Raw genomic sequence first — 16,953 nt, forward strand, 5'->3', positions numbered from 1 at the left:
TCGCAGCAGGTTTGCTACACCCTGGCCTCCTCCTTTCCCCACGCTGTGAATTTCCTGCCCCGCTCCAACCTCCAGACCAGACTGTGCAAACCTTCCCATCTCCGGTGTATTTGCTCTCCCTCTCCTCCAGCAGGAACCCACCAGCAAGCCCCCGATAATCCCTACCTGAGTTGGCTCCACTGCAGCCATTTCTCTTCCCTGTCCCACGCCAGGCTGGGATGAGCTGGAGCAAAATATGGACGTCATTCTGCAGCCTGTCTGGGGGAGAAGGGCAGTTGTGGGCGTTTCAGAACCGGTTTTAGTTAATTTCACATCAGAATTCCCCCAGGCCCTTTCCCTGCAGACAGACACCCTAGAGTCTGCCATGCTGGGAAATGCTCAATCTGTTTATTACAATGTAGACCTGGCCCCTCCTGCCAGGCTAAGCCCACAGAGACATTTTTAACCTCCCTTCTCCGTCCCCTCACCCTGTAACAAAGTCTCTGAACACAAGGCTAGAAAAGAGCAGAACCAAAGGAGTCACTGTGCGGGATCCCTCGGACACTGACCCCACGGCAGCCACATCCCAGCAGGGGGAATATGGAGTCAGGAACTGGCTTTTCCTCTCTCTGATCCTTGTTTTGTTCTCTGGAAAATGGTTCTGCCCAGGGATGCAGCAATACATGTGTCTGGGTGGACTAGAGAGCTGGAAATCTCTCCCCACTCATTTCTACCACTGCCCCTTTCAGTCTCTCCTTCCCCTGTCCTCTCTCCCTGCCCCTCTGGCTGGGAAAGTCCCATTCCTGGGGGCTTTGCTCTCCCAGGGCTGGATTTTCTCCTGGCAATTGCTAATGGGAGGAGAAATGAGGAGGGGCTGTTTGTGCAGAGTTACTTTCTTGCCAGACCCCAGCACTTTCCCTGAGGTCTTTCAGTTACCTGGAGACTTGGCTCAGAATTTAGTATTAACAGGTCCCAGGGCTGCCCTAGGGGGCTAGGACCAGCTGGAGAAAGTCATCCCCTGGGCCGGGCAGAGAAGCAACTTTAATTCAGGTCACTTCCCAGCACAGAACCCCGCTGGGGGAGCAGCAGCTGCTAAGCCTGGTCTCCCAGATCACAATGGAGGCTGCAGCGTCTGACCCAGGAAGCTGAACCCCAATATCCTGAGCAGAGAGGGACAGAGCGTCTGAGCAGCTTCCCTCCTTTAGCTCTCTGGGGAGAGCAGCTAATGAGAGCCCCTCCTCACAGGGAGAATTGCTGATCTCATTTGCCCCACTGTCCATCCGGAGTCACTCCTTGTCTTTCCATACAGTGACTCTGGATTAACATTTCTCTTAATGAATCCAGATTTCAGAAAGAATGAGTCCAGAATGCTGTGGAAGAGACCATTGTGCGGCAGTGCTGACCCCCCTCCCACCTCCCTCACCCCCAGATCCAGGACAAGGACTGGACAATCTAGGACAATGGAACTGGAAGTTCCTGCAGTTTTCAAGAGGGGAGAAAAGCAAAAATCTGTGATTTCACCTCACAGTGTTTGATAAGTGGCTAGAAAGCTATCACAGTGACTGGGCCTGGCCGGGGAATGTCGGGCAGTGCTTGGAGCCAGGATTCTGGCATAAGCTAATCACGGAGAAGCAGCAAGGTCAGGAGCAGCCCCCAGAGCCCCAGCCAATCCCCCCCGCCCAGATACTCCCTGGGACCCAGCCCCCAGAGTCCCTGGCCAGGGACCTCAGATACCCCTCAGAGCCCCACCGGCCAGAGAACCCCACCAGATCTTCATTGCCAGGTTGGGAATCCCAAAGGGTTCCCCCCACCAAGAGACCCCAACAGCCAGAGACCCCCCAAAAGGGACCCCCACTGGGAACTCAGTCCCTCACTGCCTGCCTAGGATCCATCCCCGCCCTCCAGCAGGATCTGCCCTGCCCTTTGCCTGGCACCCCCTCCTCCCCCCTGCGGGATCCCCTGGTGCTTTACAGGGGCACCCCCTGGCCTAGCACCGGGGATTCTCCCACACACACTCTGTGCACTGGGCACGGCAGCGATCCCAGGAGTCTGCAGGGGAAGCCCAGACAGAGCCCCTGGCACAGCACCAGGCTCCCTCTGACCCCCTGTCCCGCCTCCCCAAGAGACGCCCACCCCGGCTGTTCTGCAGCCACCAGGCCCCCAGCGATACCCACCTCCAGGACCCACAGCCTCAGGGCTGGGCACATCACAACCACCCCCTGAAACCCCAAATCTCCAGAACCCACCAACCTCACTAGGGTACCCCCTGCCCAGCCACCCAGAGGCCTCCCCCCACCACAATCCCCCTTCAGCTGCTATCTCCCCCCACAGCCCCACCCCCACCCAGCAACACTGTTACCTCACAGTGCCTGAGAAGTGGATAGAAAGTGACCACCGCCCCCTGCTGGCCAGTCACACAGGCAGAGGGAGCCCTGGGGGATGTCTCTTGAACAGGAGAATGGAAGGCCTGGAGGGACAAAATAGGTAAGAAATGTCCATGGCCTGTCACTAGCAAATAATGGCCACCATGGATCCACCCCAGAGGTGGCTACATCTTAGCACTGTGGGAAGCAACCCCTCACAGAGACCATTTGTCATGGGGTTTGGGATACTTCTGGACGCACACTGCACTCAGAGTGACCTCCTCATCCCGTGCCAGCTGGAGAAAAGAAAAGGGTCCAGCCAACTCTTCTGTTACCGGTTGGGAACCACTGATTCCCAAACAGGGGGAGGCCTCTGGCTTTGATGGGTATTAAATATCTGTCTGGTCTCTTTCTTCCGCAAACATTTTAACAGAGGTAAAGGAGGGAACAAATGATTCACAAAGGAGTCAGGAAAGATGATCTCTGGGCAATTTAAGCCCCTACAACATCCAGGATGGAGAAGAACTCAGGGCAACAGGTTCCCTCGAAGGAAAAAGTTGCTGGGATTTAGAAATATGGGGAACAGCCCCAAACCCGAGAGGATTTTTAACTGACATTTGATGATGACATAGAAAGAGGCAAAACCTGAGCTTTGAGAGCAACGTTCAGAAATGAAAGAGAAAGGGTGGAAATCTGAGAGATTTTGGATCCATTTTGCAAATTATAGAGAGGAAAGTGGAAAATCAGAGGGATTTTATATCAGTTGTTGATAGGAGGTAAAATCTGAGTGTTTCACATCAATATTTGATAAATGAATAAAGAGAAAATGGGCAACATTTGCAAACATTTTATATCCAGGTTCAAGAAGATGAGAAAAGGTGTAAATCTGAGATTTTCTTGGTATTTTATAACTAGAGAGACAGGGGGAAATCTCAGGGCATATTCAATTAGAAACAGACAACTAGAGACAAGTGAGGCAAATGTTTAGGGTATTTCAAACTGCGTATTTGATAACATGAGAGAAAAACACCAAGACCTATGGGGATTTTATATTGCTGTTAACGAACTAGTGGAAAAGGGGGACTGTTGGACTGGATTTTATACGACTGTCCAATACATAAACACAAAGTGATGGTTGCCCCACCCCCACCATTCCCATGGGCAGCAGGGAGCCCTTTGAGGAGCTGATTAAAAGGGAGCGGGAGGGGGAGCTGAAAGGTCCCTGGATAAAGGAAGGGGGCAGCAGTGGGGGATGGGCGGGTGACTGGCAACGGATGGTTGGGGGCAACTGTGTTGGTAGTTAGGGGGCAACAACTGGGATTGGGAAACGGGGTCTGGGCAGTCCCCACGGGGGACACGTGCGCCTCCCTTCCAGTGATGAGCTGTGAAAATCTTAACAACCGGTTCCCTATAAAAAGTTCTGATTGAAGAGATGTGCCACAGGATGGATTTTTTGTACCAATAGGGTTACCATACGTCCGTATTTTCCCGGGAAGAATTTTTAAAATTTACCACCCAGACAGCGATTTAAAAACCTAAAAGCCTGACATCATTGGGAAAATACAGATGTATGTTAACCCGACCTACAGTTCTTTTTTACAAAGATGGGCCTGAACTAGAACTGAGCTCCATTTCCCATGTGTGGGTCCCCGCCACTCCCTGGGGTGTGCTAGGGTGACCACATGTCCCAATTTTATTGGGACAGTCTCAATTTTGGGGTCTTTTTCTTATATAGGATCCTATTACCCCTCACCCCCTGTCCTGATTTTTCACACTCGCTGTCTGGTCACCCTCGGGTGGGCACAGGTGTGGGTCCCAGCTGCTCCCTGCCCCCCCCCCCCCCATTGAAGCAGGTGTGCAGGGTTAGTGCCCTGGGAACTGCAGGGCACCAGTGGATGTGGGGCTGGCTGCAGACAGGGGCGTGGGGCAGGGCTCGCTGGAGGCAGGGAGTGTGACACGGGCTGGCTGCAACAGGAGCTGGCTGTGGGCAGGTGGTGCAGACAGGCTGTGACAGGGAAAGGGGCTGTGGCAGGGGTCGGGGGATAGCAAGGGGCAGGGACTGTGGCAGGAGGCAAGGGGGTGGCAGGGGCTGTGGCAGGGGCTGTGGCCGGATGGATGGCAGGGGCTGGCTGTGGCCAGGGGGTGCAGACAGGGGCTGGCTGGAGGCGGGGGCGGCAGAGGCTGCGGGTGGGGAGGGTGGCAGGGGAAGCTGTGGGCAGGGAGGAGCTGGGTGGTGCAGACACTCACACAGGGGGAGCAGCTGGGAGCAGGAGGTGGCTGTAGACAGGGGCTGGCTGCAGGCAGGGGGTGCAAGGGGGTGGCACGGCAGGGGTGCAGACAGGGGTGGGGCAGGCAGGGGCGCAGACAGGGGCTGGGGCAGGGAGGGTGGCAGGGCAGGGGTGCAGACAGGGGCTGGCTGGGGGCAGGGAGGGTGGCAGAGCAGGGGTGCAATGGGGATGGCAGGGCAGGGGTGCAGACAGGGGCTGGGGCTGGTGACGGGCTGGGGCAGGGGTGCAATGGGGGCAGGGCAGGGGTGCAGACAGGGGCTGGGGCAGGGCAGGGGTGCAATGGGGGTGGCAGGACAGGGGTGCAGACAGGGGCTGGGGGCAGGGGTGCAATGGGGTGGCAGGGCAGGGGTGCAGACAGGGGCAGGGCAGGGGGTGCAATGGGGTGGCAGGGCAGGGGTGCAGACAGGGGCTGGGGGCAGGGCAGGGGTGCAGACAGGGGCTGGGGCATGGGGTGCAGACAGGGGCTGGGGCAGGGGTGCAATGGGGTGGCAGGGCAGGGGTGCAGACAGGTGGCTGGGGGCAGGGCAGGGGTGCAATGGGGGTGGCAGGGCAGGGGTGCAGACAGGGGCTGGGGGCAGGGCAGGGGTACAATGGGGGTGTCAGGGCAGGGGTGCAGACAGGGGCTGGGAGCAGGGCAGGGGTACAATGGGGGTGGCAGGGCAGGGGTGCAGACAGGGGCTGGGGGCAGGGCAGGGGTACAATGGGGGTGGCAGGGCAGGGGTGCAGACAGGGGCTGGGGGCAGGGCAGGGGTGCAGACAGGGGCTGGGGCATGGGGTGCAGACAGGGGCTGGGGCAGGGGTGCAATGGGGTGGCAGGGCAGGGGTGCAGACAGGTGGCTGGGGGCAGGGCAGGGGTGCAATGGGGGTGGCAGGGCAGGGGTGCAGACAGGGGCTGGGGCAGGGCAGGGGTACAATGGGGGTGTCAGGGCAGGGGTGCAGACAGGGGCTGGGGGCAGGGGTGCAATGGGGTGGCAGGGCAGGGGTGCAATGGGGGCAGGGCAGGGGTGCAATGGGGGTGGCAGGGCAGGGGTGCAGACAGGGGCTGGGGCAGGGCAGGGGTGCAATGGGGTGGCAGGGCAGGGGTGCAATGAGGGTGGCAGGGCAGGGGTGCAGACAGGGGCTGGGGAGGGGTTTCAGGGGCTGGCTGCGGCGGGGCTGCAGGCAGGGGGCTCTGGGCGGGGAGGGCGCAGACACTCACACCGGGGGCAGGGCTGGGAGCAGCAGGAGGCAGCCGGGCACCCACCAGGCAGCAGCAGGCCCCAGGGCCAGAGCTCCAAGAGCAGGAGCAGCAGCAGGGCCAGGAGGCAGCTCACGTGGCTCCTGCAGCGCAGCGCCCCCGGCGGCCGGGAGGAGGAATTGCACCTTCCCGCCAGAGCCCATCCAAGCGACCCGGCTCCAGCTCCCCTGCCCCTGCCCTGCCCTGGCAGAGACCCGGCACCTCCTAGAATATCAGGGCTGGAAGGGACCTCAGGAGGTGTCTAGTCCAACCCCCTGCTCAAAGCAGGACCAATCCCAACTAAATCCCCAAATGGCCCCCGCAAGGAGTCAGCTCCCAGCCCTGGGTTTAGCAGGCCAGTGCTCCAACCACTGAGCCATCCCACCCCCACTCCAGGGGCAGCCACGTGCTGGGGAATGACTCAGGGCGACAATTTCCCACCTACACAAGGACAAATCACTGCAGATAAAATGGGTGGGAAAATGCCCCTCACTAGAGAAGATTTTAAACTGACGTTTGAGACTCATGGGGAGAACGGGGGAAATCGGGGGAGACGGGAGAGCTGATCATTGGAGGATGGGGAATCACCCCAGATTTTATAGCCCGTGTGAGACACTGAGAGAAAAGGCAGGACTAGAGAGAATTTGTATCGGGGCGAGAGGCAAGTGACACAAACAGGGACAGGATCCAATTAACTCACCTCCCCCCTTCGCCCGCCCGCCACTCCCCCCCCCCGGGAATTTCCTGGCTGCCCAGAGACAGTTCAACACCCCCCCCGCGTCCCACTGACCTTCCCCCCCCCGCGTCCCACTGACCTTCCCCCCCCAGCTCCAGCTTCTCCCCTCCCTGCCTGACACCCCCCATCTCCCCCCACATCACAGGGGATCCCCCCCTCTGCCAGGCCCCAGTCTCTGCCCCCCAAATCCCACTGGGGCTGAGGCAGCTCTGAGGCTTCTCCCAGGTTCCCCGGGGCAGAGTCACTTTCCTGCCCTGCCCCAGTGCCCCCCGCGGGGTCTCTCACTCCCCGGGGGCTCCGTGGGAGGCTGGACACCAGGGATGCAGGACGGCAGGAATGGGGGTGACAGGCCTCCTGTGCCTCAGTCTCACGGCGGGACCGAGGGGGCTCGTCGCTCTCCGGCTCGGGAGCGCTGGGAAGACCCGACCGTGGAGGGGCCGTCGCTGGGGGGGGCGGCCCCGCGCAGGCGCTGAGCACGTCCTTATATCACTTCTGTGGCGGGAAAAGTGCTGAGGAGATGGAACGCTGAGGGCTGGTTTTGGCGGGAAAAACCGGTTTGGACTGGTTTGAGCCTGTCCCCTGATGGTAAACAAGTCCCCTCTCAGAGCTGGAGTCCAGGGGTCAATAGTTCATATGCTCCAGATTGGATCTTATTTTAAAGCCAGTGATTTACTTCATAAACATCTTATTAACCAACTAATGGAACCTATTGAACAGTTTATACTTCTTACACCTAACAATGAGATAAAAAACAACAACACAGACAAACCTTATCGGTAACAGCTAATGTCCTAACTGGGAAATCAGCAGCGGTTTGTAGCGGGGGGAGCGCACAGTCTGAATGTGTATGACCCGACCCCAGCCCCCAGCCCCACATAGCAGTGGGGCTTGGCACTCTCTGTGCATTGGTGTGGTGGCTGAGTGGTTCACCAAGCAGTGACAATCCAAGGAGGTTCCCTGAGTCAGTCTCACTCCTGAGGAGATTCTGCACCAAAAAAATTCTGTGCACAATATTTTAAAATTCTGCACATTTTATTTGTCAATAAATAAATGTAGAGGCTCCAGCATTGCAGGGGGGAGCACAGGCTGCTGGATGCACGGAGGTGGGAGATCACCCTGCAGCCCCCACTCTCCTCCAGTGAAACAGACTTGGTGGTGGGGCTGCACCTCTCTGCTGCCTACTTCAGGAGCCCCAAAAAGACTCCCCAGAACTGCTCATGAGGGGCACATGTGCCTTCCCTTTGCTTCCCCATCAGGAAGTCAGAAAGCCTGAGCAGCTGGCCCCGGGCGATTTGAAAGGACCCGGGGGCGCCTGCCACCACTACCGGCAGCACAGCGGGACTAAAGTGGATTCCTGCCCACCCTCGCTCCGCACGGCTCTTGGGAGGAGGGAGGAAGCCTTATGAGAATCACTTGTTTATCACCATCAACCCAATGATCAGATAATTGATGCAAAGATACAGGGCACTGAGATTTTTGAGGGCGTTGGTGGCTCCTTTCTTTCCTCACCCTGGAGTAAACTCAACTTTTTATTCCACCCTTGATGACTCATGGAATAACAACAGCAGCATGAAGAGGAGAGTGAATATCTCACTGCCAGGGGGAAGGTGGATGCATTCCCTCTGTCTGACCATTGCCATTGCAGGAGAGAAGGTTTCAGTGGAATCAGGGGCGGCTCTAGAGCCCAGCGGGGCAAGCACCCGCCTGGGGCGGCCCTTTCCCAGGGGGGCGGCAGGCTGGGCCGGTGGACCTGCCGCAGTCATGCCTGCGGGAGGTCCACCGGAGCCCCGGGACGACCGGACCTGCCGCAGGCATGACTGCGGACGGTTCGCTGGTCCCGCGGCTCGGCTTCCACTGTCTCCAGACCTGCCACAGCATCCCCCTTGCAGAGGCTGGCAAAGATTAGGCGGCGAAAGAAAAAGACAAGGGACAAGATGTTCGAGGAACGTATGGGCTGCTACCTAGCAGAGGCGGACCAACAGAGCCAGTGGAGGGAGACCGTCTCTCTGTACCAGCGCTCACACAGCGAACGGGAGGAGAGGAGGCGTGAGGAAGACAAGCAGGCGACTGAAACGCTGCTTGGACTAATGAGGGAGCAAACGGACACGCTCAGGCGCCTTGTGGATGTTCTGCAGGACCGCAGGAGGACAGAGACACCCTGCAGTGTATCTGCAACCGCACTCCCCTGCCACAAAGTCCCATACCCCCCTCACCGAAAATAATCAGGAGGAGGGGCGGCCGGGGACGTGAATACTGTCACTGCACCACAGCACAGTGCTCAAGTACCCAAAAGCTCTCATACCCTACATTTGCCGAAGTCCTTCACTTCCAGACTCACAGTAGTCCCAATCCCAGTCCCATCCCCTACATGTCTACTTAATTAATAAAATGCTTTGCTTTTAATTACTGTTTCCGTTATGTTTTTCAAGGGAGACTGTGTTGGAATGGGGGGCGTGGGGCAGGGGGGGGGGAAGTGCATAGGCCAGTCACCTTTCCCAGGGTACAGACACGGGGGCAGGATCAGCAGCAGGTCACACACACGGTGCAGTCAGTAGGCACCCTGGTCGGTTTTGGAGGTGGTTTCCAGGATCTGTGTGGGTGGGGAGATGTGACTTTGCAGCGGGGAGGCGGTTACAGATCTTATACAGCGGTCCTTGTCCTGGACCGCTGAGTCACACAGCTGAGGAATCTGTATCCGTCCTCCTCCAGCACAAGGTCACATATCCGCCCGCACACAGAATTCCATAAAGAGGATGGCAGGCTCCGTTGAAAGAAGCATTCGGCACTGCGGACTGCTCTAGGAGCAGGAGCCTGTCATTCCTTGAGTTTAGAGGCGGTCTTTACATCACCGCACACCCTACCCAGCACAGCCTGCGTCCCAGTTTCAACCCTTTCACGAAAAGTCATGAATAAAGAAACCTTTGTTAAGTAATAATGGGACATGTATTTTATTTTTACACGTGTGCTGGAAGTGGGGGTAAGGTGAACGGGTATGTAACCGAAGAGGAGAGTCAACAGTAACTGGGTAAAGAAACAGGGGCAGGTTCAGCTTCTCTGTAAAGAAACTGAACAGTCACAGGTCACGCTGCTCGCTGCTCGCTGGTATTTGAAGAGTTCCTTGTCGCTGTCCCAGGCGCCTGTATAGGGCTTCATGAGCAAGTGCATTAGCGGGCAGGCTGGGTCCCCGAGGATGACTATAGGCATCTGCACATCCACAACAGTTATTTCGTGGTCCGGGAAGAAACTACCTTCCTGCAGGCATCTGAGCAGCCCACAGTTCCTGAAAACACACGCATCATGAACCTTGCCCGGCCACCCGACGTTGATGTTTGTAAAACGTCCCCTATGGTCCCCCAGTGCTTGCAGCACCATTGAAAAGTAGTCCAATTTCTCAGCAGCTGACTGTGGAAGAGGTGGACGATAAAGTGCGAGGAGGAGAAAACGGCGATGATCGCAGCGGGCTCCATGCTTGCAGTGCTGTGGCGTCCGCGCTGTCACTGACCAGAAAAGTGCACAAACAGATTGCCCGCAGGCGCTTTCAAGGAGGGAGGGAGGGAGGTTGTGATTGACGGTTCAATGACGACACTTACCCAAAACCACCCTCAACACATTTCTCCCCCCAGCAGGCATTGGGGGCTCTACCCAGCATTCCAATGGGCAGCGGGGACTGCGGGATAGCTTCCCACAGTGCACTGCTTCCAAAGTCGACGCTGGCCCCGTGAATGTGGACTCAGAAATTCGAATTAGTGTATTTAGTATGGATACACAAATTCGACTTCATAAGGTCGAATCCACAAATTCGAACTAAGTTGATTCGAAATAGTCTTGTAGTGTAGACAAGGCCTTAGAGCTTTTTCTCTTCAAACCCCTTATCCCAATCTCTGGGCCAACCTCCGCATTTCAGAGTTTAGAATTATCTCTCATCACCCTCCTATGGCACTTTCCATGTGAATTGGGCAAAGTAAGTAGGGGAAGCTCCGTGGCTAATGAAAACCAATGCTCTGGGTGAGGCCTGAACTCACACCCACAGCTGTATTTCCCCCTGCATGAGCCACTATAGGTGCTGCTTAGACAAACTTGGGCTGTAGGTGGTTATGCGTGTCTGTGCTTCACCACTTTGGCTGCTCTGTGAAAAGCTGATGGTTCAAACAGAAGCTGGTGGGTTTTTGTTTTGTTTTCAGCAATTAGAGTCTAGTACATTTTAACAGGCAGAAAATGTCCTATTCTGGTCTAGCCCCATTTGACTCCTTCTGCCCATCTTCTTCCTTCCCCCTCAGTGTCTTTCCTTCCCCATTGGGGACATGCAGAGATGAACCCCAGTCAGTCTGTGTCACAGAGAGTCTGTATCTCCTAAGGAATGTGGGTGAAGGATTCCAGCTGAATTAACGCCGCTCACCTGGGTTAGAAACATTTGTTTCTTTCGAGCAGATAGTGGGAAATGGGACATTAATTCAGACCCAGGAGGCAAGGCAGAGGCTTCATGACCTTGATCTCCATGAAGGGAGAGAGGATCCCCAGGAAGGAACAGAGCTTCCTTTAGACTCAAGCTGGATCTCCTGGAAGTTGGAAAAGACCCTTGGTCACTGAGGATCTCATGGGATTGTGCTGCTTCAGAGGCTCGAGAGTCCTAGGTGCGGGGAGGGTGTCACTGCACAGTCTGAAATGGAAGGGAGGACCCTGGAAAGGACGGGGAGGAACAGAAAATGGAGAGGAATGAAACAGAATAAACGCCTCTTCTCTCTCCCCTCCCCGACCCAGCAAGAACTGTTATCAGTGGGGAAACTCCCCACCATGAACGGCAGAGACCACAGAGACATTTGCCTCATGCTGAGAAGTAAGGTGACCAAACACCAAGTGTGAAGAATCAGAGACTTTCACCCGATGCATTGGTGGTATAGTGGTGAGCATAGCTGCCTTCTAAGCAGTTGATCTGGGTTTGAGTCCCAGCCAATGTGATGATTCCTCCACTGGGAATTGGTTTAATTTCAGGTTTCAGAGTAGCAGCCGTGTTAGTCTGTATCCGCAAAAAAAACAGGAGTACTTGTGGCACCTTAAAGACTAACAAATTTATTGTAGCATGAGCTTTCGTGAGCTAAAGCTCACTTCTTCGGATGCATAGAATGGAACACACAGACAGGGGATATTTATACATACAGAGAACATGAAAAGGTGGAAGTATGCATACCAACAGGCAGAGTCTAATCAATTGGAGATGAGCTATCGTTAGCAGGAGGAAAAAAAACTTTTTGAAGTGATAATTAAGATGGCCCATAGAAGGTGTGAGGAGAACTTAACATAGGGAAATAGAATCAATTGGTGTAATGACCCAACCATTCCCAGTCTTTATTTAGACCACAGTTAATGGTATCTAGTTTGCATATTAATTCAAGTTCAGCAGTCTCTCTTTGGAGTCTGTTTTTGAAGTTTTTTTGTTGCAAAATTGCCACCTTCAAGTCTGTCACTGAGTGGTTAGGAAGGTTGAAGTGTTCTCCCACTGGTTTTTGAATGTTATGATTCCTGATGTCAGATTTGTGTCCATTTATTCTTTTGCGTAGAGACTGTCCGGTTTGGCCAATGTACATGGCAGAGGGGCAGTGCTGGCACATGATGGCATATATCACGTTGGTAGATGTGCAGGTGTACGAGCCCCTGATGGTGTGTCTGATGTGATTAGGTCCTGTGATGGTGTCACTTGAATGGATATGTGGACAGAGCTGGCATCGGGCTTTATTGCAAGGATAGGTTCCTGGGTTAGTGTTTATGTTGTATGGTGTGCGGTTGCTGGTGAGTATTTGCTTCAGGTTGGGAGGCTGTCTATAAGCAAGGACTGGCCTGTCTCCCAAGATCTGTGAGAGTGAGGGATCATCTTTAAGGATAGGTTGTAAATCTGAACTCTCTAAACTAGATATTCTGATGAAAAACCAACCTTCTACACAAACTTCCTCATGGACAAACTTTACAAAAACTAGACAAGCCATTTACAACAAAAACTTTGCTTCTCTACAAAAGAAAAAGGACACTAAACTGTCTAAACTGCTACATGGCACAAGGAGCCACAACAATAGCTCCCTTAACCCACCCAACAATATTGTTAATCTTTCCAGCTATTCTCTTAGCCCAGCAGAAGAATCTATCCTATCTCGGGGACTCTCCTTTTGTCCTTCCAGATCCACGAATATGATACAGTTTTGCGGTGACCTAGAATCCTACTTTCGCCGTCTCCGACTCAAAGAATACTTCCAACACACCTCTGAACTACATACGAACCCACAGAATCCTTCCTACCACCGCTATAATAAAAAGGATTCTACATGGACTCCTCAGAGGGTCGGAACAACAGACTAGACTTCTACATAGATTGCTTCCGTCACCGTGCACGGGCTGAAATTGTGGAAAAGCAACATCACTTGCCCCATAACCTAAGCCGTGCTGAACACAATGCCATCAACAGCCTCAAGAACAACTCTGACATCATAATCAAACAGGCTGACAAAGGAGGTGCTGTCGTCATCATGAATAGGTCGGAATATGAACAAGAGGCTGCCAGACAACTCTCTAACTCCACATTCTACAAGCCATTACCCTCTGATCCCACTGATGATTACCAAAAGAAACTACACCATCTGCTCAAAAAACTCCTGAGAAAGCACAGGAACAGATCTATACAGACACATGCCTGGAACCCCGACCAGGTGTATTCTATTTGCTACCCAAGATCCATAAACCTGGAAATCCTGGACGCCCCATCATCTCAAGCATTGGTACTTTAACAGCAGGATTGTCTGGCTATGTGGACTCTCTCCTCAGGCCCTATGCTACCAGCACTCCCAGCTATCTTCGAGACACCACTGACTTCCTGAGGAAACTACAATCCATCAATGATCTTCCAGAAAACACCATTCTGGCCACTATGGATGTGGAAGCCCTCTACACTAACATTCCACACGAAGATGGACTACAAGCCATCAGGAACAGACTCCACGATAATATCACGGCTAACCTGGTGGCTGAACTTTGTGACTTTGTCCTCACCCACAACTATTTCACATTTGGGGACAATATATATCTTCAAGTCAGTGGCACTGCTATGGGTACCCGCATGGCCCCTCAGTATGCCAACATCTTTATGGCTGACTTAGAACAACGCTTCCTTAACTCTCGTTCCCTAACACCCCTACTCTACTTGCGCTACATTGATGACATCTTCATCATCTGGACTCATGGAAAAGAAGCCCTCGAGGAATTCCACCGAGATTTTAACAATTTCCATCCCACCATCAACCTCAGCCTAGACCAATCCACACAAGCGGTCCATTTCCTAGACACTACTGTGCTAATAAACGATGGTCACATAAATACCACCCTATACCGGAAACCCACTGACCGCTATACTTACTTACATGCCTCCAGCTTCCATCCCGGACACACCACACGATCCATTGTCTACAGCCAAGCTCTAAGATACAACCGTATTTGCTCCAATCCCTCGGACAGAGATAAACACCTACAAGATCTCTATCAAGCATTCTTAAACCTACAATACCCACCTGCTGAAGTGAAAAAACAGATTGACAGAGCCAGAAGAGTACCCAGAAGCCACCTACTACAGGACAGGCCTAAAAAAGAAAATAACAGAACACCACTAGCCATCACCTACAGCCCCAACTAAAACCTCTCCAGCGCATCATCAAAGATTTACAACCTATCCTTAAAGATGATCCTCACTCTCACAGATCTTGGGAGACAGGCCAGTCCTTGCTTATAGACAGCCTCCCAACCTGAAGCAAATACTCACCAGCAACCGCACACCATACAACATAAACACTAACCCAGGAACCTATCCTTGCAATAAAGCCCGATGCCAGCTCTGTCCACATATCCATTCAAGTGACACCATCACAGGACCTAATCACATCAGACACACCATCAGGGGCTCGTACACCTGCACATCTACCAACGTGATATATGCCATCATGTGCCAGCACTGCCCCTCTGCCATGTACATTGGCCAAACCGGACAGTCTCTACGCAAAAGAATAAATGGACACAAATCTGACATCAGGAATCATAACATTCAAAAACCAGTGGGAGAACACTTCAACCTTCCTAACCACTCAGTGACAGACTTGAAGGTGGCAATTTTGCAACAAAAAAACTTCAAAAACAGACTCCAAAGAGAGACTGCTGAACTTGAATTAATATGCAAACTAGATACCATTAACTGTGGTCTAAATAAAGACTGGGAATGGTTGGGTCATTACACCAATTGATTCTATTTCCCTATGTTAAGTTCTCCTCACACCTTCTATGGGCCATCTTAATTATCACTTCAAAAAGTTTTTTTTCCTCCTGCTAACGATAGCTCATCTCCAATTGATTAGACTCTGCCTGTTGGTATGCATACTTCCACCTTTTCATGTTCTCTGTATGTATAAATATCCCCTGTCTGTGTGTTCCATTCTATGCATCCGAAGAAGTGAGCTTTAGCTCACGAAAGCTCATGCTACAATAAATTTGTTAGTCTTTAAGGTGCCACAAGTACTCCGGTTTAATTTCAGTCACGTTGTTTCAGTTTATCAATGGAATAAGAGAATCAGTGTCCCAAATCCCAACAGGTCATTAAACACCCAGTGGAGAAAGAAAGGGGTGGGACTATATAATGAGCAGTTGGAGTCATCCTGGTATTACAATGCTTGGTTTACTTTTTTTAAAAAAAAATCCTTTACTTCCCTCTCCCTTTTAGACTCAGAGCCTTTAAGGTCAGAAGGGACCAGTGTGATCATCTAGTCTGACCTGCTGCACCTTGCAGGCCAATAGACTCCACCCACCACTCCTGTAATAGACCCGGGGGAGGGGAGGCAGCTCCGTGCTCTGCCCCTACCCCAGGCAGCACATGGAGGCCCTCTGCTCCCCTCCCCAATGCATGTGCAGAGATGTGCCAGCAGCACTAAGGTGGCTCCATGCCCACTCTACCTCCGTCCCTCCGTGCCGCTCCCAGAAGTGGCTGGCATGTCCCAGCATCCCCTGGGGTGGGGGGAGTGTCTCCACGTGCTGCCCCTGCCCCGAGCACCAACTCTGCAGCTCCCATTGGCGAGGAACTGTAGCCAATGGGAGCTCTGGAGGCAGCGCCTGCAGACAGCAGCACATGGAGTTCACCAGCCCCACTCATCTAGGAGCTGCTGCCGGAGGGTTGTGTGTACCGGTCACTTTGGGAGCTGCACCACCCCTCCTGCACCCCACCCCCACCCCCAGCGCAGCGCCCACACCCAAATTTCCTCCCAGTGCTTTGCTTGTCTTCCTTTCACCAGAACCATCCTTCTTCTCCTGGGCTGCAAGTAGCCATCCCTGGGAAGCCAAGAGGCAGGCACAGGATTCTGCCAGGTAAGTGTCCCCCAGCGCCGCGATGGATGGTGTGATGAAGGTAAGTCTTCCCGAGGCGCGATGGAATGTAACACAGCGAACCACTGGCCAGGCAGTCCGGGCGAAGGGCATTCACTGGAGGTACAAGCTTGTGAGTGACTCCTGAGCACAGGGCCCCTTCCCCTTTTAAGGACCTGCTCCTCATGGCCTGCGACTGGAGATGACTTGGCTGCATCTGGTGGGTCACACTCCACCTTGGGCAGTGTCCATGCAGTGTCCCTGCTCTGGGTGTGTGATCGCTGCCTAATGAGAGTCCCAGACACCTTGTCTATCTAGGAGCTCTTCTGATCTTCCAGCTGTTCAACCAGCTCCTTCATCCCACAAGCATTGCAGGAGGGAGCAGGAGGGGGAGGGGGAAAGCCACTTCACAGGCATTCAGAGAGGGAGAGGAGACAAAAATGGGAATGGGGGAAGTATAACAGACCTATTGAGCATAGAAATCACTGCTGCTCCTACAACAGCAGGGACAGGCCACTAGGAGCTGGGAAAAATTAAGCCATCATGTTTCTGCCTGGTTTTGAACCAGGGACCTTTTGTGTGTTAGGTAAATGTGATAACCACTACACTACAGAAACTCTGTTGCAGAGCTCTGCCCCTCCCTTCATAAGAACATAAGAATGGCCAGACTGGGTCAGACCAAAGGTCCATCCAACCTCATATCCCATCTGCCAACAGTGGCCAATGCCAGGTGCCCCAGAGGGACTGAACCTAACAGGTAATGATCAAGTGATCTCTCTCCTGCCATCCATCTCCACCCTCTGACAAACAGAGGCTAGCGATACCATTCCTTACCCAGGCTGCCTAATAGCCATTAATGGACTTAACCTTCATTAATTTATCTGCAAAAATAATGAGGAGTACTTCTGGCACCTTAGAGACTAACAAACTTATTTGAGCATAAGCTTTCATGGGCTAAAATCCACTTAATCAGATGCATACAGTGGAAAATAC

At 53.5% G+C, this 16,953-nt stretch overlaps 1 non-coding gene across 1 annotated transcript; it reads left to right on the top strand.

Annotated features, from left to right (window-relative positions):
- The first annotated feature begins 11,465 nt into the window (after positions 1-11,465).
- On the top strand, positions 11,466-11,537 carry TRNAR-UCU. Its single transcript has one exon. It is a non-coding gene; the product is annotated as a tRNA-Arg (tRNA).
- The last annotated feature ends 5,416 nt before the right edge of the window (positions 11,538-16,953 follow it).

This window comes from Mauremys reevesii, linkage group 14 (genome assembly GCF_016161935.1).
Source record: "Mauremys reevesii isolate NIE-2019 linkage group 14, ASM1616193v1, whole genome shotgun sequence".
In the NCBI taxonomy this organism is placed as follows: domain Eukaryota; kingdom Metazoa; phylum Chordata; order Testudines; family Geoemydidae; genus Mauremys; species Mauremys reevesii.